Source organism: Notamacropus eugenii, chromosome 1 (assembly GCF_028372415.1).
Source record: "Notamacropus eugenii isolate mMacEug1 chromosome 1, mMacEug1.pri_v2, whole genome shotgun sequence".
Lineage (NCBI taxonomy): Eukaryota > Metazoa > Chordata > Mammalia > Diprotodontia > Macropodidae > Notamacropus > Notamacropus eugenii.
Genome location: NC_092872.1, coordinates 242261825 through 242283118, shown reverse-complemented (window position 1 = coordinate 242283118; position 21294 = coordinate 242261825). Strand labels below are relative to the sequence as shown.

General features: G+C 43.0%; 1 protein-coding gene across 1 annotated transcript in view; it reads right to left on the bottom strand.

The window, feature by feature from the left end:
• Positions 1 to 19167, bottom strand: part of STRA6 (signaling receptor and transporter of retinol STRA6) — a 76893-nt gene extending 57726 nt beyond the window's left edge. Inside the window, exon 1 of the mRNA XM_072628387.1 lies at positions 18770 to 19167. The gene's annotated coding sequence lies outside the window, so the exon portion shown is untranslated. The remainder of the gene's footprint in view (positions 1 to 18769) is intronic.
• Between the last annotated feature and the right edge of the window lie 2127 nt (positions 19168 to 21294).

Here is a 21294-nt window from a genome sequence, read left to right as displayed (position 1 = left end):
AAAAAAGTGACCCAAGATCCCTGAGGCAGGCAAGGGAGGGAATGAATCTACCTCCTCTGATTCCAAAGCCTATGCTTTTTCATATGATTTTTATAAATACATGGATTAGTGCTGGTGGTGATGGTGTCTCATATAGTGTTTGTTGTTTTTATTTTTTTACTGCTAGAAAATTGTATACTCCGTATCATATCGGTATTTTTTTTATGGTAAATCAAGTCACTTGTGTCCCAGGAAAGGCTCAGAGGTTCAGTAACAAACAAAAGCCCTAATTTTCAAATGCTGCCTTGGGCACACATTGTTGCCTTGTGTAGACAGGGCATGGAATGACCTCAGTCAGTTACAGGGAGGCCACCACCTCAGAAGTCAACCTAACTCATTTGGGGATTGCTCTGATTGTTAGAAAATGTGTCTTTCTTTGAAGCCAAAACTGGTCTCTCTGAAACCTTCATCTGTAGCAGTTCGCTCCACCTTCTGGGGTCAAGTAGAATGTGTTTTCATCTCCATCCCACATGGCAGTCCACCAAAAGCTTGAAGAAGGCTAAGATGTCTGCCCCCTTACATTCCCCGGCCAGGAGTTTGACCTTGATCACAGATGTGCCCCTGGACGCCCTCTTCCTGGAAAGGCAGGTTCTCCAGAAGGCCTCAGCCAAAATGCAATTACATTTCCCAGGAGGGGAAGAGAGAAAACATAAACATGTATGTGCGTGCACGTGCACGGCATGCACACACGTGCGCGCGCGCACACACACACACACACACACACACTCCAGATTAATTTATCAAATTAAGTAGTTGTCACCCTGGAAAACTGAGTGCAAGGCCCAGGAAGCAAAGACAATTGTTTACCATAGAAGGTGCTTGGCAGGTGTTCACCCCCTACTAGGTGATGAGATCCTGGGTGGTGGGGCTTGTGTCTCATGTACCTCTGTGTTCTCACCCCCAAACCCCGGCCCTGCCTGGAGAAGTCACTGAATAAACAGATGCTGAAATGAATGGATAGGTAGATTTTTCACCAATTTGGAAACAGAGGTCATCTGGTCCAACCCATGCACAGACAATAATCCTGAACAAGCATCATCTCTTCTAGTCTTTGCTGGAATACTTTCACCATTGGGATGCCCACTCGCTTAGGAGCAGATCCACTTTTGGACAGCTTAATTCTCTGCCTGTTTTTTCTTCCTTACAATGAGACTATACCTAGCTCTTGACAGCTACCATCCATTGTTCCTCTGCCCATTGGGACCAAGCAGAACAAATCTGATCCTTCTTCCATGTATTTGAAGACAACCAGAGCGTCCCCTAAATCTTCTCTCTTCCAGGACAAAAAAACTCATTTCCTATTGAGATGAGAAGAAGGAAGAGCCCTTGATGCATCTCAGGAAGATCTCTGGGAAGTGGGCTTCGGCCATGAACGTGCTCAAGGACTGGTGGGGTGCAAGGAGTACAGGTGAGGGGGTTCTTCCAACAAAACTTCTTGATTGCCCAGTAATGCCTGGTGCTAGCACCTAACACAGCGCCTGGCATGTAAGTGTTGTTCAATTATTTCAGGAGTGTCTGACCCATTTGGGGTTTTCTTAGCAGAGATACTAGAATGATTTGCCATTTCCTTCTCCAGCTCATTTTTATAAATGAGGAAACTGATGCAAACAGTATTTAATGACTTGCCCAGAGTCACACAGCTAGTGTCTGAGGTCAGATTTGAACTCAGAAAGAGGAGTCTGTGCCACCTAGCTGTGCTCTGTCACGTAGTTGGTGCTAATAAATACTTGTTGATAGGTTAACTTGATGATTGATAATACAACTCAGCCAAGGTATATTAAGCAGCCCTCTTTCCCACCCCTTCACCTCCCCACTCCCACCCCCCACTCCCACCACCCTTAAGCAAAACTGTTTGTACCTACTGGTCCTGGGAACTGAGGAAGTATAAAGCTGAGGTCAGACCTAATTCTATCCTTCATGGAGCTTAGGGGAAATGACAAATTTACACATCATTAGAATATGTTAAAATCATGGTAAGTGCCTAGACAGAAGACAACACTGCCAGTAGGGAGCCTTAGTCAAAGGAGACTTCCCTGAGTGCTTAATATGAACACTGAGTTTTAAAGGAGAGGTAGCGATAAGGGGACTGGCTTTATTGAGTATAGGGTTCAGGTGACTCTGTGCTGGGCAGTTAATTCTGTGGTGCTTTGGTCTCCTTCTCCGGTCACTTAGGAAACCTTTAAAAACAAGTAATAGGTACAATCAAAAGAGACCCAGCTCAGGAGATCAAGGACCTGGATTCAAATCAGAGTGTTTTAGGGCCAGCTCAAACACTACCAGAGTGGATTGTTAAATTTTCAGTGTGAACATTTACATCCCACAAATCTGGCCTCCATTTAAGATTTTGTTGATCCTTTAGACTTAAGAAAATGATAGAGAAAATTTTAATGATGTGGATTAAACTAAAAAGGGTGTCATGTATACTTTTTATGCCCAGAGAGCTAGTTGTTAAACGTTTACCAGCCCACCACTGGTTCAAATCCTACTCCACATATGACTCTATAACCTGTTAATAGGACTTTTACTGAGCCAGGCTCTAACTTGAGAAAGCTCGGAGACTCCCAAAGCAGGCCTAGAGACCAGTGCCAGTAATCAAGGAGTTTAATTAGTCAGTTTCAGAAAGAGAACTGTTTTCTTAGCTGAAGTAAAAGCACTGATTATATACTTGAATCACAAGTGGGGAAGAAGGAGGAAAGGTGGATTACAAACGATCATTTGCAGAGCCAGTGTGGTTTCCTAGGACAAACCCATGAATGGAACATAATACAACAGTCGTGACTTGATGAGTCACAAGACCAGAGTTCTGTGAGGCAACAGGTTCTATAGTCTTGATTCATTTCACTTCAGGCACACAGGCAGAAGGATACCAGAAATTGTGGGCCTTATCAAGGTTTGATTGCTCAGTTCCAGCTGCATTGTGAGCTCTGACTCCTAAGCCAGAGAGGCAAACTCTTGAGAAAACTAAATTATTAGTATATTCATGGCATATATCATATTGATTAATATGAAAATTATAAATTCTCTTCTCAAGCATTAGGAAATCATTTAGCGGAAGCTAGGTGTTGTTATAGACAGAAAGCTGGGCTTGGAATCTGCCTGACTCAGAAAGTTCCTGCCTCAGACACTTACTAGCTCTCCCAGCCTCAGTTTCCCCATCTGTAAGATGGAGATGGTAATAGTAACATCTACCTCACAGATAAGTTGTTGTGAGGATCTAGTGAGATACCGTTTGTAAAGCATTTTGCCAACCTTATATCTAAGCATTATGTAAATGCTAGCTAATATTTTTGTTGAACTTCCTTAGGCCTCAGCTTCCTTTTCTACAAAACAATGGGTTAAGCTAGATGGTCTCTGAAATCTCATCTAAATGCAATAGGTTAGAGCAGAGAGTAGGGTATAGGCTGGTGTGGTTCAGGAAGCCTTTCTGGAGGAGGTAGTAGTTGAGGTAACCTTGAAGTCAAATTTGCACAGGAAAACAATTCTAATGGGTGTGTAGGTGCTCGCACAAGACGTAGGAGCATCTGAGCATGGAGAACATGCCAGTGGTAGTAGTGAGGAAGCCAGCTACAGCCCTAACTTCCAAACATGGTGATCCCTGCCAGTGCACACAGCTTATCAGTCTTCAGGAGGATGCCTCATGTAGATCTCAGAACATGAAAGGACCTGAGTGACCATCTCTAGATCTTCATTTTACAGATGAGTAAACTGAGGCCCACCAAGGGGAAAGGAGAAATCTCCAGTGACATTGACCAGGCTAGCTCAGTAGGACTCCTGAGCAGGCATGAGGTATATAGTGCCCACTCTAGCACCATGTTTCTTGACTGGAGCAAAGGAGGATACCCCAAAAGGTTCATCATCCCTGGATGGAGAGAGGCCTTTGTCCTCTGGGCTCATCCTGGAACTTCCTTCCCTTCCCTACTGGCCCGGGTTCTTCAGACCATGAAGGACCAAGGACAAGGCTTCCTCCTTCCCTCCCTCCTGCTGTTTTCTTTCCTGTTGATTAAACTCAAGGAATTTTAACCACTGGGAAAACAAGACCTGCCTTTTCCCCCTCAGCCCAATCTGCAAAATCCATTTTTATCAAAAGCCACAAAAGGGCAAAGAGGACAAAAAAATGAGAGGGAGCTAAAAATAGGTCAGAGAGAGGAAAAAAAACCAGACAGGCATGGACAGTTCTTTTCCCAACAAAGAAAAGCCAGCCCAGGTCAAAGGCAAGAGAGTCACTTTCCCCTGGCCCCTGGTGTCACCTGAAGCACTGTTAGTAAGACAAGGCTGTCTGCAGTCTCTAACCCACATAGGCTAGTGCTTCTTGGTCACAGATCAAGCCTTAACCCTGGCAACAAAAGGAGACTCAGTCCATTCTCCATGACCACAAACACTGACTGCATCCCAACTCTCTCCACAATCTGACCCCAAATTTCAGGCTCGAACTTCCCCTAACCCTAGTTACCCACTGACCCCTGATCCTATCCATCTGTTTTTCATGTGACCACAGGCAGGAGGGCAGATGAACTGGAGCGTGGCGGTCTCAGGGCAGCCCATGCCCTGCTAGCCATTCATAAGAAGTATCAACTGACGTTATTATCAGCTGCTTACCAGGACCCTCACTCAATATGCAGGGGAGCCCCATCCTCTTTCTCCACCTAAGAAAGCAAAGGAGGTCTACAGGATGAGGGGTGTTCTGCAGGAAGTTTGATCCTGGGTCCAGGAAGAAGAGGGGTAGTTGTTTTATTCTGTGTGGTTCCAAAGGGCAAAGCTCTAAAAGGAAAAGTCATTTGGGGAACATGGAGATGGGAAGGGTCCTGTAAAAGGGACAGAGGAAAAGGTTTCTGCTCAACAGAACTTCCTAACAATTTAAGCTGCCCCACAAAGGAATGGGCTGCCTCCAAAAGTAGTGAGGTCCCCATCCCTGAAGGAAATCAAGATTGGATGCTTGCATCAATCAGGTTATTGGACTGGCTATCTTTATAGGTCATTTGGAGCTCTGAGATCCTGAAAATTTTGTGGGACTAGGCATTTTATTCCTTATAAGTGCAGTGAATGAGGAGTAAATTAATAAGGCAAAGGGTGAAATGAATTACTATCCAGGGGCCTTATCATACAACCTTTTAGCAACAGGACCCCTGGGTTCTGGTTCTCATTTCTCCACTAGCCATGGGCAAGAACCTTGAAGTTTTTGTCCTGGGTAAGTCTACCTCCACTGATCCATCTTGCATAGACTGGCATAAAGTTAGAGTCATCTCTAAACACTACCTTAGTTGTGTTACTCCCTAGCTCAAGGACTTTCAATGGCTCCCTGTTTCATAGTAGATCAAGCTTATAATCCTCAGACTGATATTTAAGGCCCTTCATAATCCAGGTCAACCCAACTTGTTCCATGGCTCCCTAACATTCAGCTTCTACTGCAGCTAGACAGGTCCCCTCACTATCTGAGCCTTCCTGGATCTGTTTTCTCACCTCTAAAATGAGAGAGTTGGATTATATATCCTCTAAAGTCCCTTATAACACTAAAGCTATGGTTCTGTGATCCCTCCCCTTCCATTACATTTTGCTTGCTCCCATTTTCAGACCCTGGTTCATAAAATACCCCCTGCCTTTAATGACACAGCACTCCCCACCCATGTATACCCATATCATCCTTCACAGATCAGCTCAAGCTCTACAGCTTCCAGGAGGCCTTGCCTTGCCTTCCCGCCCCACTCTTTCTCTTCCCTGTGACTTGCCTAGCTCTCTAACCCCTGAAATTTAATGAGGAGGAAGCTCTTCCACCACAGTGTGCCCCTTCCCCTAGGGAGCCCTGGGCCTACAAGAAAACAGAGGGTTCCTTGTCTCAGCCCAAATGGAAAGTGTCCCCCCAGCCATTTGCCTGAAATCAGATCCATTTCACCCTGGGTCTAACCTCTGAGGAAAGGCCCCTTCTCCAGCTTAGATCAAGGGAGGGCCCCCCGGATGAGCTCCAGATTGATGGCCGCAATAAGGCCCCTTCCCCACTTCATTTGTCACCATCCATCACTCCTTGGGGGTGGAGAGTGGGAACCAGTTGCTGTCTTGTTCAGATGAATTTCACAGAGGGGGTGGAGGGGAGGGCCCAGAGAGAGGGGAGCCTCAGCAGCCCATGGCATTTAATAAAGATGATAAACATCAAGATGCTCTGGGCTCTGTGGATTTTGAAGATTTAATTCCATTCAATTTGACTTTGGACTTGGGCTTCAGAATTGTAGTCTGGCCCTTTGGATATTGGAAGGTTGTAAAAAGATGACCTCTGAAAGATAAGAAGGCTGGGGAGGGATGGGGCAGGCAGGTGTCTCCAGAGAGCCTTTCTGCCCTCCCCAGAATGTCCTTCATCTTTCCCCAGGAGATTGGACTCCAACCTGAAGCTCTGAGCTCTGCTGGTTTCTTCTGTTCAGGAAAGGGCCCACTGAGCAGGGTCTGGCCCTTCCCAGCACAGAACAGGCTTCCCCTGGGCACAGCCTCTCCCCACCACACAAAAAAGCATAGTATAACATAAAGTAAGATCTAGCCATGTGTCTGAGAGCATCCCTTCTACCCTTGCTCCCCAAACACAGAAAATTCTCCTCCTCATCATCGAGGTGCAGTGAAAAGACCAGCAGGGTGACAGTCAGAAGATCTGAGCTGAAATTCTAGCTCTTCTACTTAGTCTCTATTTGACTGACCTGGGATAAATTATTTAACCTCTCTGGTCCTTGGTTCTCTCCTCTCTAAAGAGAGGCAGGGTGGGTCAGGGGGTGGAATAGAAGACAACTAGGCCCTAAAACTATGTCTGCCCACAGCGAATGCCACTGCATCTTGGACACTGAGTTCCTTGAACAGAACAGCTCAGTATAGGCTGAGTCAGCCACCAGGACAAGGAGCACACATGGTGGCAAGGGACAGAAATACCCCCTCTTTCCAAGACCTTTCTTCTCCTAGTGAGCTTGAGACCCCTTAATTTTTATTTATTTTTTTGTGATGCAATCAGGGTTAAGTAATTTGCCCAGGCTCGCACAGCTAGACCCTTTTGTTTTTGAAGAGATACATAGACAGACAGAAAGATGGATGAGTAGATAGAGAGATGATAGTAGATGATAGATAAAGGGAGGGAGGGAACATTTACTAAATCTCTATCATGAGTCCTGCTGTAAGGGTAGAAAGAAAGGCAAGGCAGATAGTTCTCAATCCAAGCTCTTAAGGAATTGACATTCTAATGTAGAGAAGATGATATAGAAATAGATGCTAGATGGGGGGAGGAGAAAGGAAGGGGAGGAGGATGCAGGGGGAATGCTCTGAGCAGGCACCCTGGCTCCTAGAAAGATGATCAATCTACAGTTTGGGGTGGGTTGGAAGTCAGAGGTGGAGCCCTAGCTTCTTTGATGGGAGGAGGCATTACCCAAGAAGAGTTCAGGCTTAGCTTATGTGGGGTGTCCCAAAAGACTTGGTGCAGGTTTTGGAGACAGGATGTACATGGCCCTGGAAAAGGACCTCTCGTTTTCAATGAGGAGTGAGGGAATCTCTGAGTTTCTTCAGATTTGGGTTAGTGGGGAGGAAGGGGGATAAAGCAGGTGACTAAAAGTGGAGAGGAGGGAACAGATGCCATGTGGAGATAGAGGGACAGAGGAAGGTGACACAGGCAATCTATAGTAGAAGGAATATTGAATTTAGAAACTCTGGGTTCAAATTTCAGCTACCTGTGATACCTTGGGTAAATCTTCATTTTTTGTCTTTGAAATGAGAGGATTCGAACCCATGACCTCTAAGGTCTCCTTGAGCTCTAGACCTCCAATGATATCCCTTTTGCAGAGAAAGAAATTGAGCCTCAGGGTCATACAATGTCATGGGGAAATGAAAGCCTTACTCCAGGTTCAGAATTTCTTCCCCTTTACCATCTGCCTTGATTTCCCTGGGATGGGCTTTCACCTCTTTTTTCATAAAAAGAGAGATTTAGGCTAGCTGAACTTTAAAGACTCTTCTAGCTCTGACATGTTGATTCTCTCTTTATCCCTTGCCAAGGACCCAGTCTGTGGGCAGACTCCCCACCCGCCCCACCCAGAAGGACATCCTGCCCTCTCTCCACCCACACTATTTCCCTGTTTCCCCAGCTCCTCCTCCCCTCCCCCAATGAGGTGATGCTTCCAGGCCACCCGAATCCCATCCCTTCCTCCCTCCCTTCCCTGCTTGCCCCAGACACAGCCGTCTTTTCATCCAACCTGTGGGAGGTGTGGCCAGCCTCAAAGGCAACACACAAGGCCCTTTGAGGAGGAGGTGGGGTCTGGGCAACCGCCAGTTCCCCTTCTCTGAGGGGGGATATGCTGGCCTGAAAGGAGTGGCTGGCTTCTAGCTGGCTCAACATCAGGGAGGGAGTGGGGCGCAAGGAGGGCCTGAAAGAAGATCCCAGTCATGGCTCCTGCTGTGGGTGGAAACTTGAGTCCAGAGCAGAGACATAGACAGTCACAGAATCAGAGAATGGCAGGGCTGGAAGAGATCAAGCTCCTTTCTGATTTTACAAATGGGGAAACTGGGATACAGAAAGGCTCTTCAATCTGGAAGAGGGAAGGAACCTAGAGACCGTGTGGTCCAGGAGTTCTTTATCATTTCCTTTGGCAGTCCAGTGAATCCTACAGACCTGGTCCTCAGAATGACTTGTTCAAGTATGCAAGATAAAATGCACAGAGATACAAAGGAGTACAAATTTAAAGTGAAAGTAGTTACCCAAGATATTAATAAAGCAATGAATCCCTGATCTAGTCCAATGTCTCCATTTTACAGATGAAGAAACTGAGGTTCATGGAAAGTGACCTGGCTTGTCTGAGAATCTACATCTCCCCACAGAATCATGCAAGGGATTCTCACAAGGGACCTCAGAGGCCATCTAATATTATTCACACACACACATACACACACACACACAAACACACACATACATATATATATACACACACATATATTTTATACACACACATATACACATATATAGTATATATGAATATATTATAAATGTGTACATAAGGCACATATACGTGTGTGTATGTACATATGTGTATATGTGTGTATATTGACATATACACAAATATATGCGTGTATTTACATATATGTGTACATACACACATATATACATATACACACATATATATATATATATAATATATATACTAAACCCCAACATTTTACAAGCGAGAAAACCAAAGCCCAGGGAGCTTAGGTGATCCGCCCATGATTCCAGAGGAAATAGAGGAAGCTAGATAGTGCCTTGGTGCACAGAGTGCTGGCCATGGAGTCAGGAAGACTCGAGTTCAAATCCAGCCTTCAAAATATACTAGCTACACCACCCTGGACAAGTTATTTAACCTCTGTTTGCCTTAAACCCTTGGAGAAGGAAATGACAAACCATCCCACTGTCTTTGTCATAGATGGTATTGACATGCTACGGTCCACAGGGTCAGGAAGAGTCATATATGACTGAATAACAACAGGCAACACAGGCAAAATTTGAACCCAGGTCCTCACCCCCCTGAGTCAGTGTTATTTCCCATCTGTCATGTTGCCTCTTCAATTGAGTTCACTAAGACAGTTCACTTAGGGAAACCCATCCCTAGATCTTCCAGCAGACAGTCCACAGGAAGAGAATGAGGCTACCTCACAGTGTGGTGCAAGGGACATTGAAAGGCTCTGGAGCCCATAAATGTCAACTCCAGGGTCTGAAACTCCCCTAGAGTTCCATTGAGCTTTGTTCCAGACAATCTGGTAGGCTTTCTGACCATGCCGGGAAGGGGTTATGAGCTTAACTCTTTAGCAAAGGATTAATTTATTAGATGCTAGCTGATTACAAGGCCCAGTGGTAATAGCCCAGTTCAGATCCTCCCTATTCTTGGAAACCTTCCCTGACCACAGCAGCCCTCACTGATTCTCCCTATACTGACCTCCTTCAGCCCTGACTACCTGTACCTTCCTCGCCCTGCCAGACATTAGTAGTGAGGCTCTCCCTCTGGCACATTATTGCAAGTTGGGGGGAGGTGCAGACTATTTGCACAGGTTCCAAAGGGTTCCCTTGGATCTGGAACCCCTCTGGCCTCCTTACCTAGAGGCCTGCTTTAACTTTCAGATAATGGGTCTATATTTCTAAAAGCTCATGAGCCCACCATCCTTGTGTTTTTCCTTACCAGTCAACCCTTAGAGACAATTAAAGCAAAGCTAATTTACTACAGTCAGAAAAGTCATTTACTACAGGCAGGAAAAAAGGGGCAAGGCCATGGAAAGAGAAGGACTAACCTGAGAAAAAGCTTGGAGGTAGGAAAGAATAGACCTGGGTGGGGGGGAGAGAAAGAATATGTGTGTGTGGCACCTAGATTGTGTTCAAGAAGTTGGTGAATGAATGGATAAAGGTGGGAGAAGGAAGTCTGCAGCAACAGTGCTACTCTGAAGGTTTGAGGCTCTTGACCCAGAAGGTCACTCTAGAACTCAGCTGGTAGAATGCTTAGAAGGAATCTGGTGCCAAGCAGGACCCAAGGGGAAGGGGCTACTAATGAGAGTCAATGACTCCCTCTAATGAGGGACTGGGAAGTTGTCACATAGAGACATCTCATGGGTAATGAGGAAGCATCTATCTGAGATGGGATTGGGCCTCTTTCAAGATTCCTCCAACCACCAGCTGCTCCTCACTTTTGCTGATTCATGCCCAAATGAGCACTATAGTCAGAGAACCCAAGTCAATCAACCAACAAGCAATTATTAAGCATTTCTTATCTACCAGGCATTGTGCTAGGTTCTGGGGATGCAACTACAATATCAGAGAAATAATCTCTGCTCACAAAACATATCTTTTCTACCTGAAGACTCAGGTAGGAAAACTGAAGTCCATGGGGACACAAATTGAGTTGTAATTCTGTTGAAGCTGGAGAAAGTATGCCAGGTTTATAGTTAGAAGTCCTGGCTTCATAACTGGCTACTCATTACCCGTAATCTTGGGAAGATCACTTAATGTCCCTGAGCCTCAGTCTCTGTAAAATAAGGGAGATGGATGGTCTCTAGGGTCCATCACAACCCTAAATCTCATGTTCATGGATCATAGCTTTAGAGTTAGAAGGGACCCTTAGGTGGTATCTAGTCCAGCATATTTGCTTTACAGATGTGAGAGGACTGAGGCCCAGACAGGCAAAATCAATGACAAAGGGAGGATTTCCATTTAGGTGCTTCAACTCTAGTCAGTGCTTTTCTTCTTATCATGCCTGATTATAGGGAAGAGAGAAGGAATGTGCGGAATGAATAGCGAGGTCATTAGGTGACATTAAAAAGGAGGATTTGGTTTTCTGGGCCATGGATTATGATCCCTGAACAAAGGGCTTCTGGCAAAAGAGTAAATCCCCGGTAGAAGGCGAAGAACGCATTTGGCAGGACATTTGCTGGCCTAGTCAAGAATTGAAATGGAAATCTGAAAGTGAAGGAGAGAAAAGCTCAGAGAGAATCATGAGATAATTTATAGCCAGAAAGAATCTCCTCCATCATCTAGTCCAAGGCCCTCCTTTCACAATTGGGAAAACTAAGTCCCAGAGAGGGGTTCCATAGGTGGCGAGTGGCAGACCTTAGATCCCCCTCCTGACTCCAAATGCTTCACCATGAGGTCTCACAGGTAGGTGCTCTGGAGGACCACAGGTCTGACATAGAAAACACAGCAATGCATGAAGGATCTGGGAATTTTCCAATGAAAATAACAGGGAAGAGTGTTGGGAAAAATACTTCCAGTCTCAGCTGTCTCCACCTCTCCCATTACTGCTGATGAGATTCATTTCTAGAGTAGAATTTATGTCAAATGCCTTCTGTCACCACCTTAAGATTCTAGGATACCCACGAGGAATTAAAAGAATTTGATTTATTATTATTTTTAACAAAAGGAGGCATCCCTAAGACTTAATAGAATGAAACATGCTTATTTATGTCTATATGGACATATCTTCTTTTAATTGTGAATTTTTAAAATTCTGAACTAGAAAATCTTCAGCATGTAGTAGAATGAGTAAAGAACTAGATTTGGAGTTAAGAAAACGAGCTCAAATCCTGTCTCAGATGCTTACCAGCTGTGTGACCCTGGGTAAGTCACTTAAAATCTCTTGGCTTCAGTGTCCTTCTCTGTAAAACAGGGATAATAACAGCACCAACTTATTGTAAGAATTAATTAAGATGTATATGTGTGTATATACATGTATATACTATACATATGCACATATATGCTCTCTCTCTATATATGTACAAACATACAAAGTATTTCGCAAGCATTACATAAATAAATGTCAGCTATTAACAAACATGAATATTTTCATATACAAAGAAGATAAGAAAATGGAGACTGCATATGAAATTGTGGATCTATTATATATACTTTCTCTTAATTATAAATAAAAATAAATATCTGTATAGGTTTATGGTTCTCTATCTACATAGTGATAATCAAAACAGATAATGAACGGCTCTTTGCAAACCTTCAAATGTTGTGAAAGTATCAGTTATTCTTGAAATGATGATGCCTTGTGCACAGTAGTTATTTAATAAATATTTGTTGAATCAAATGGAAAACTTCAACCATCTAGGTATTCTTCTAAGAACCTCATTCTTCTAAAGGCAGACCACCTAATTCTTGATTTGTCTTGACAACAACTTTATCAGACTTAATTCTGACCAAAGTGATACTCAAATGAGCCAGCATAGACACTCTTGGATAACACCAAAGGACATAGGCAGGTGCCATTGAAAGCAAGCATGGAGCAGGAGAATCCAAAGTAAGCAACTCAGGCATGGTCATGATGCAAGTACTATTGAATCCCACCCTGACCCCAATGAGTTTCCCTTGTGCACCAAAGCTGGCTTTGTTTGTTGTTTCCACTCTTAGTTATCTTTTCCACTTTCCCATTTTAATGACCCTACACAGGCTCTGACTTTTGATTTCTGCTTTTCCTCTTCTTGCCCTCTCTGTAATGACCCCGGGGACCATGTGCACTGTATTTGCAACTTCCATTGATTGGCCTTGACTTGAGTGAGTTAGTGATGTGGAAGTGATGGGAATCTTGGGAGAAAGTGACTGGGTCATCTTGTAATTAATTCACGGAAAGAAAGAAAGAGAATGTCATCTATAGTCTGCCACGGATACAAGAGTTTGGAAAAGCAGATTTAAAACTGCAGTAGAGAGGTAGGTAAATGGATGGATGGATAGATAGATAGAGGGATAGATATAGATGACAGATTTATAGGAAGCCATAGATTAGATTGATTAGACATGGCTAAAAATTGTGTGTCAGAGAGAGAGAGGCAGAGAAGACAGAGAGAGACACAGACAGAAATGCAGAGACAGAAAGAGACAGAGACAGAGAGAGAGAGGGATGGAGAGAGAACTCTTAAAGGGAAAGGTTGAGATAGAAGGCTCAAAAGAATGAAATTCTGATTATGGCTAAGTCCCTTTAATGCAAATAACGAATCCCTCAAAGTGGTCACATTATTTGAATCCACAATGCATATTTCCATTGAACTAGAGCCAATTACCATATTTTACATAATTATAACTTCAAATACTGAGAATTCAAATACATGTGACCCCTTCATGGAATTTATTATTCACAGAAATCGGGACCTCACTGGATACAGCTGATATTTTGTGAAGTGCTAAATTGGAGTTGAAGGACATAGATTCAGTTCTCAGCCCTAACACTGAGTGACCTTGGGAAAGTAATTTCTCTTCCCTGGGCTTCACTTTCCACATCTATAAAATGAAGGAGTCAGATTATATGACCTCTAAGACCTTTTCTAGCTCTAGCTCTATGACCCTGAAAAGAAAGGAAGCAATATCCAAAGCAAACAATGTGGTTGCATAGGAAACTCTCCAATGAATTCAGATTTATAAAAGATTGGAAGTGGAAAGCAGGGGCATATAGCCAAGGATTAATGCAAGAGTGTTATTCTGCCCTTTACTGTCAGAAAAAATGAAGTCCAAAAAGAACTGAGGTTTGGGAAAAATGTTAAGGATGACCAAAATGGCCTTTTAAAGATATATACAGAAAAGATGAAAAATTAAATACACCTAATGGAAATGCAAAGTCAAAAATGAAACAGTCCCTGTTCTCAAAGAGCTTATATTCTACCTGGGCACAGAGTTCTGGACTTGGAGTCAGGAAGACCTGAGTTCAAATTCAACCTCAAACACTTCCTAGCTGTGTGACCCTGGGCAAATCACTTAACCTCTATCTGCCTCAGTTTCTTCATCTATAAAATGGGTATAATAATAGCACCTACCTCACAGGATTATTGTGAGAATCAAATGAGGTAATAGATGTAAAGGTCTTAGTAAACATTTAAATGTATTATTGTTATTATTATTACTAGGAGGATACAATACAAATATAGATAAGTAAATAGAAAATATATGCCAGATAATTTCAGTGCTGGGGTAGTTGGGGCAATCAAGAAAGAACTTGTGTAGGGCATGGCACCTACCTGAGTTGAGCCTACCGAGAAAAGGAATTACTACCTGGGGTCGATGGAATGGTGTGAGATTAATAGATGACAGAGAAAAGGTAGAATACCTTCTCTACCAAAGAAAATACCCTTCAAGTGGGAGAGAACAGATTACATAAAGAAGGACTTAAAATCCAAGATAGGTGAGGAGCTAGTAAGAGAAGGCTACCTCCCCAAGGCCAGGTGAATTATATATACTTCTGTGCCCAAGATATGAGTGCCCCTGTCCAGAGCCTGGGGCCTTGGCTATAGTTACTTTCCTAGGGAAAAAAGAAAAGTTCAACCAGGGTGTATCACTTCCATGACAGACGGGTCCACATGTGGATACCCTTGCATCTCAGACTGATGGTCATTGATTAACACTGGTCCCCATGCCCACCACTTCTTGCAGCTCTGGTAAGAGAGACAAGAGCACTAGTTCTCTCCAATCAGAACACAGATAAACACATTGTTTGGTGTGGGATTTAGCTACTTGACTCTCCTAAAGAGGCATACACAGAACACACTTCCAAAAGAATGAGACAAGGAAGACATCAGGGCTGCTGCTGTATGTTGTGACTGAGTAACCTCATGTATGTATCCATTCTTTGCTGCCACAGAAAGCTGAGGGTTTAGTTTCTCTGACCAGCAGCCCTCTGCCACCAGGCACTCTGTTTTATACTTTGCAAGCAGTCCCCACCTTCGGCAGGTGGAATCACTTGCACGTACATCTGTGGCTATTGAGCCCTTGGTGAAATCTTCCTCGCTTGCTCTGTTGATTGACACATGCCCAGCTTTGACACAGTTAACCACTATCAATGACTTCTGAGAAATCTTGGAGGATGAGAAAGATGCCAGGATACCAGAGAAGACAAATACTCTGATTTTTATAAAGAGAAAGGAAGGTAGATTTCAAAAATTATACATCAGTGAGTTTGGTGCCAATTCCTGGCACAACTCTAGAACAGACTGTGGAGCAGAAGGCTTGTGAGCTCATTAAGAATAAAGTAATGTTCATTAGGAGCCAGCATGGATTCACTAAGAAGAAAACATGATATACCTAATTCATTTCCTTTTCTGCCAATCACTGAACATGCACCAAATTCTTCAAGTCCAACAATTCTCCAAAACTTTCTAAGTCATAAGGAGGTTGTGTTTTGTTTCCATGGAAGGGATGCTTCTTACAGCAATAAAATCACATATCTTCCTTCCGGAAATGTCAATTCAGCAAAGAATTCAACAATTTTCTCATGATATGCTTAAGATCAAGGCGGAGAATTGTGGAAAACTATCACATGTGATAGTACAGATAGACGAATTTCTGACTGGTTGAATAATTATACCCAGAGAGTTTTGATGTTAATGAATTGATTTCAACTATTTGAAAGACCATTGTATGGAACTTCCATTAACATCCTAATCTATTTCCTCATCCTGGATTAGAGGTAATCCTGGGCACTTGAGGTCTATGCCAGTGAAACATAAACTCTGGAAGGTCCTACTAATCTGGAAAGCTTTTGAATTTGGTTTGGCAAGTCATCAGAGCACCAGCCTTAACCAAGTTCAAAGTCGACTACTATAGAATGGGACACCACTTGATAATGTTGGTCACAGCAACTCAAGAAACTCTCTACAGAATTGGGGAGTGGTTGAATTCTGCATTGGTAGAAGTACTCCTCACAGAGACAAAATCAAAATCCTTCTAAATACTGGCATACACCATATGAGAGAGGGTTTAGGTTTCTTCCATGGAACTGTGGAGGTCAGAATCAATGGGTAGATGTTATAAAGAGATTGATTTTGGTTCAGTTTAAGCAAAAAAAAGTTTAAAAAGCAGCTGATGAAAAACAAAATTGTCATATTCCTTGAGCCAGAGAGAAGCAACTGTTGGCTTAGAGTGTTATGTCTGGAGTCAGAAAGATCCAAGTTCAAAGCCATACTCAAATATTTCCTATCTGTGAATTTGGGCAAGTCACTTAACCTCTAATTGCCTGACAAAAGGATACAATGGATCCATGGAGAAGGAAATAGCTTGTTTCTTTGTCAAGAAAACCCCATGGACAGTTGGTCCACAAGGTCACAAAGAGTCAGACATGACGGATTGACTGAACAACAATTGAATCACAGATACCCCTACTAAGGTTGTCTCCAAAAATGATTTTTTAAAAAAGAAAAAATGAATCACACATATAAAAGTATTTATAGTAGCTCCTTTTTGTAATGGCAACAAACTGGAAACTAAGGGGACACCCATTTACTGGGAAGTGGTAACCATATTATGGTATGTTAATGCAATGGAATCCTACTGTGCCGTAAGGAATTATAAAGGACAGTTTCAGAGAACCTTGGGAAGACTTATATGAACCTATGCAGACTTAAGTGAGCAGAGCCAGAAAAATAATTTATATAATAACAACATTCTACAAAAAAGAATTTTGAAAGCCAAGAACTCTAATCAATGCAATGATCCATCACAATTCCTAAAGACTAATGAGGACATATGATACCCACCTCTTGACAGAGGTATGATGGACTCAACATACAGAATAAGACATATATCTTTGAGAATAGCCAATTTGGGAATTAATTTTGCTTGACTCTGCACACTTGTTGTAAGGATTTTCTCTTTTTCTCTTATTTTTTTAATGGGAGGAGGTAGCTGGCAGGGAGAGGAAATAAATGTTTGTTAGTGGAATTTTTTAAATGAATTGGTTCCCCTTATGAGGTACTAGGATTCATTGGATGAGTGGTTCAATGGAAAGGTCAAAGGACCTGGATCTCTGTCACTTGCTCATCTTAGACAAGTAACTTTAGCACTTTCAGCTCATGCTTCTCATCTAGAATATGAGGAGTTTTACTACATAACCTGTATGGTGCCTATCTCTATATGTGTGATCCAGACCAGACTGAATGACTACTATATGGATTCCTCTCTCCTCCTTCCTTAGAGGAGATTGGCAAGTTGGTTAAGATGACCTGAAAGATTTTTTTTCAGCTCTCAGATTCTAAACGGGACATATTACATATGTGTAACACATACATATAGAAATAAACATACATATACATATATTTGCACATGCATGCCATATACACGTGTCTATAAGCACATATTTTGCTATCAGCAGGCAGGAGTGGATTTGGTAGAGAGCTGTTAGCTCACATGTGAGGGAGTCAGTTCCCAAGTGATCGTGGCAAAAATGCTAAACAATGGTTGAGATAAGGAAAAGGCTACATCATCCAATTTCATACAACACCAAGTCTCACAGAAGTTAGGACTCCCTCAAGGTCACACAGAACCTACAGCAGAGCTGGGGATGGAACCAGATTCTTTGACTCCGAGGCTCATGTTCTTTTCGTTAGAAACCACCACCAGCCTCCCTCTCCCCAATATAACACGACAGAGCCTCCTGACAGCCCCTGATACTACCTTTGCCCACCCACACCCCCTTTCTCATGTCACATGGCAAGGTTCATGTAAGCCAGATGAAAGGGTGGGTCTAAGACATCAATTCATAACTCAGTAGAGTTGGAAAAGATCAAGAGACCATTGAGTTCGAACCTATTGCTGACTCCAAGTCTTCTGAATTCAAATCCTGAACTCTTTCCATTACACTGATCCTTAGAATTCCTCTTCATTTATCCCTTTGTCTAGCTAGAATGCAGAAGTAGAATCTTTTTTCACTTTCTCCTCTTTTCTTTCCTTTTTCTATCTCTCCTTTTCTGTCTTCCCTCCTCTCTTCTAGACTGTCTTTTTGATCTTTTTTCTTTTCTCCCCTCTCTACCTCTTCTTTCTTTTCTATCTCTCTCCCATCTCTTCTTTTTTTCCCTCTTTTTTCCAACTCTTTTGTCTCTTTTTTCTTTTCTCTTTTCTTTCTCCTTTCGTTTCTGTCTCAGGTCCTTTCCCTTCTAACTCTTCTGCCTTAATCCTCCCTTTTCTCTCCCTCTCTTCATTCTCTCTTCTTTTCTTTCATCCTCTCCCTTCCTCCTCTTTTGTGTCTCTCATTCCTAATGCTGAAAAACTCTGCTGACACCAGTCAAAAATTCTCCACTACTCTCCTGGCCTCCCTGCCTTTTTGGTCATCTTTACCCCAACCCAGTCAAACCAGGCCCTTGGACCCTAACTACCCCTTCCCCCACACACAGCTGCCACACATACAGACAGACAGACAGACAGACAGACAGACACACACACACACACACACACACACACACACACACACACACACACACACACTCTGCCCACGGAGTCAGAATCTCTTACCTGGATTCACTTTTGCAGAAGGGGGCTCCCTGCACAGCGGAGGACCGCTTACAAAGTTCGATTCAGACTCAGCCTCCACTTATCTGTAACCCCCGCCTCCCCTTGCACCCTGACGGCTGCACTAGTGCCTCCAGTGGGAGGCCTGGGCTGGATAATCCTCCCGCTGCAGCTGCTTCTGATCCATGGGGCCTCCGAACTCCCCCCAGAGCCCGCCTGGAGGCAACCATGCAAGCTGAAAGGCAAAGTTCAGCTCTTTGGTGTTCCCCTCCCCACTGGCTACGTTACCCAGTCATCTTATCCCCTCCTTGCCTAAAGGGGCTTGGTTCGGAGCCAGCAAAGCCTCAGATGATTTCTGGACAGCTAGTAACATTCTCCTTGAGGGTCTGCCCATCCATAGTTAGCTGTGGCCTCAAGTTGTGCTGACCTTTAATATCTGTTCTCAAATGAACTCCCCTGCTTCCCCCACCCCCCAGGGCAAAAGAGCTTCATCTTCAGCAAGAGGGGCTCAAGACTCCCTAAAAGTGATGAAAGCTTGACATAAGACTTGCTGAGCTGCTTGTTTCCTAGGAGGACAGATGCCTGTTTCTCTGGAAGGCCTTTTGTATGGACTCAAATCCTTAACGTCCCATCAAGGCTTCTATCACTGATCATCAGTTCCCCTCCCTGATGACCTTGATGCCCAGACCTTGCCTTGTTCTATATCCTATGATTTCTATTCACTCTCATTCCTTGATCCCAGACTCCACTGGAAAGATTAATGCTCTAGAGTCATTGTGGAGACATGGTCTTAACAGAGAAAAACTGGGTGTGATTTCTCAATAAGAGTGATAGTAGAGGGTAGGGAGAAAGGGAAAATTACAAGGCACTTTTATGTGCGCACTGGAGGAGAAGCATCTTTATTCTTTCCAGTCCCTGTTGCTTTCCCTTTTATTTTTTAAATTTAATTTTATATTTTAATTTAATTTTATATTTTTAATAAACAAAATTTATTTTCTTTTCCTCTTTATTTTTACCCCTCATTGGAAAAACAAGACCCTGTAATGAATATGCAGAGCCAAGCAAACCAAATTCCCATCTTGGTCATATGACCAAAAAAAATACATCTTCATTTGCACTTTGAATTTATCCATCACCACTCTGACAGGAAGTAGGCAAAGTGCTTCCTCCTCAGAACTCTGAAATTGTGTTTGGTCATGCTGATGATCAGAGTTCTTCAGTCATTGAAAGTTGTTTGATTCAGCAGTGTGGTGTTATCCCATAAATTATTCTGATTCTACTCATGCTGTATCACTTCATACATGTCTTCCCAGGTTTCTCTGAGACCATCCCTTTTTATCACTTCTGACAGCACACTAGCATTCCACAGGCAGCTAGGTGGCACAGTGCATAGAACCTTGATCCTGAAATCAGGAAAACTCATCTTTGTGAGTTCAAATCTAGCCTCAGATACTTATTAGTTGTAGGATTCTGGACAAGTCATGTGACCCTGCTTGCCTCAGTTTTCCTATCTATAAATGAATTGGAGAAGCAACTGGCATATCATTCCAGTACCTCTGCCAAGAAAACCTCAAACAACCTAAAGCGATTTTATGTAATGCAAACAAGGAGAATTGAAGGTTAGAGTCTGAAGGTTGGAGTTGGAGGTGGATGTATGGTTAGGGTCAGAGTTTGTCCCTACCTACCCACCTCACTTAGCCTACATAACAAAGGAATACACAAAATAATACCTTTACACAAGTAATAAAATGTACTAAAATTCAGATATTAAATGTGGTACCATGGTAATAAAAAATTACGAAATGAGAGATTCCCAGTACTGTGAAATTAACATAGATGTTCAGCCTGTCGCCTCTTCTCCACTCATCACACCTCACTTTTAATCATGACGGTTGGCTGAAATTTCTTTCAGAATTCTTTACATAAAGTTGAATTTGAGTAACGCAAACTTACATAAAATGAGAAGTGTCTGCCTTGGAAAAAAAAAAGAAAACCTCAAAAAGAGTCATGAAGAGTTGGATGTAACTGAAATGACTGAACAACAAGAAGTATTCCTTACCATTCACATGCCGTATTTTGTTCAGGGCATTCCCTAACAGACAGGCACTTCATTAGTTTACAATTCTTTGATATTACAAAAAGAGTTGCTATAAAAATTTTTTGTTCATTTGGGGCCTTTTCCTCTTTTTTTAAAAATAATCCCTGGGGTATAAGCCTAGTTGCCTTCAGTAGATCAATCTCTTTTCCTTTATAAGGGACTTTGGTAAAGAGGACTTCCCCAGGGGCAATAGCAGTAGCCTGCAAGGGAACCCTTCCCCTTGTCTCTGGGTTCTGGTCTTCTACTGATGAGACTCAGCAGTTAGCAGTGAAGTGGGAAGGAAACATCTGAGCCTGTCTCATTTTACCCAAAGTAGGAGAGTGGGGAAAAAGAAGGGTGCAGGAGCTCTGACCCTGCCACTTACCTAGCCTGGTGACCCTGGGCAAGTCATTTAATTTGAATCTCTCTGTGCCTCAGTTTCCTTCTTAGT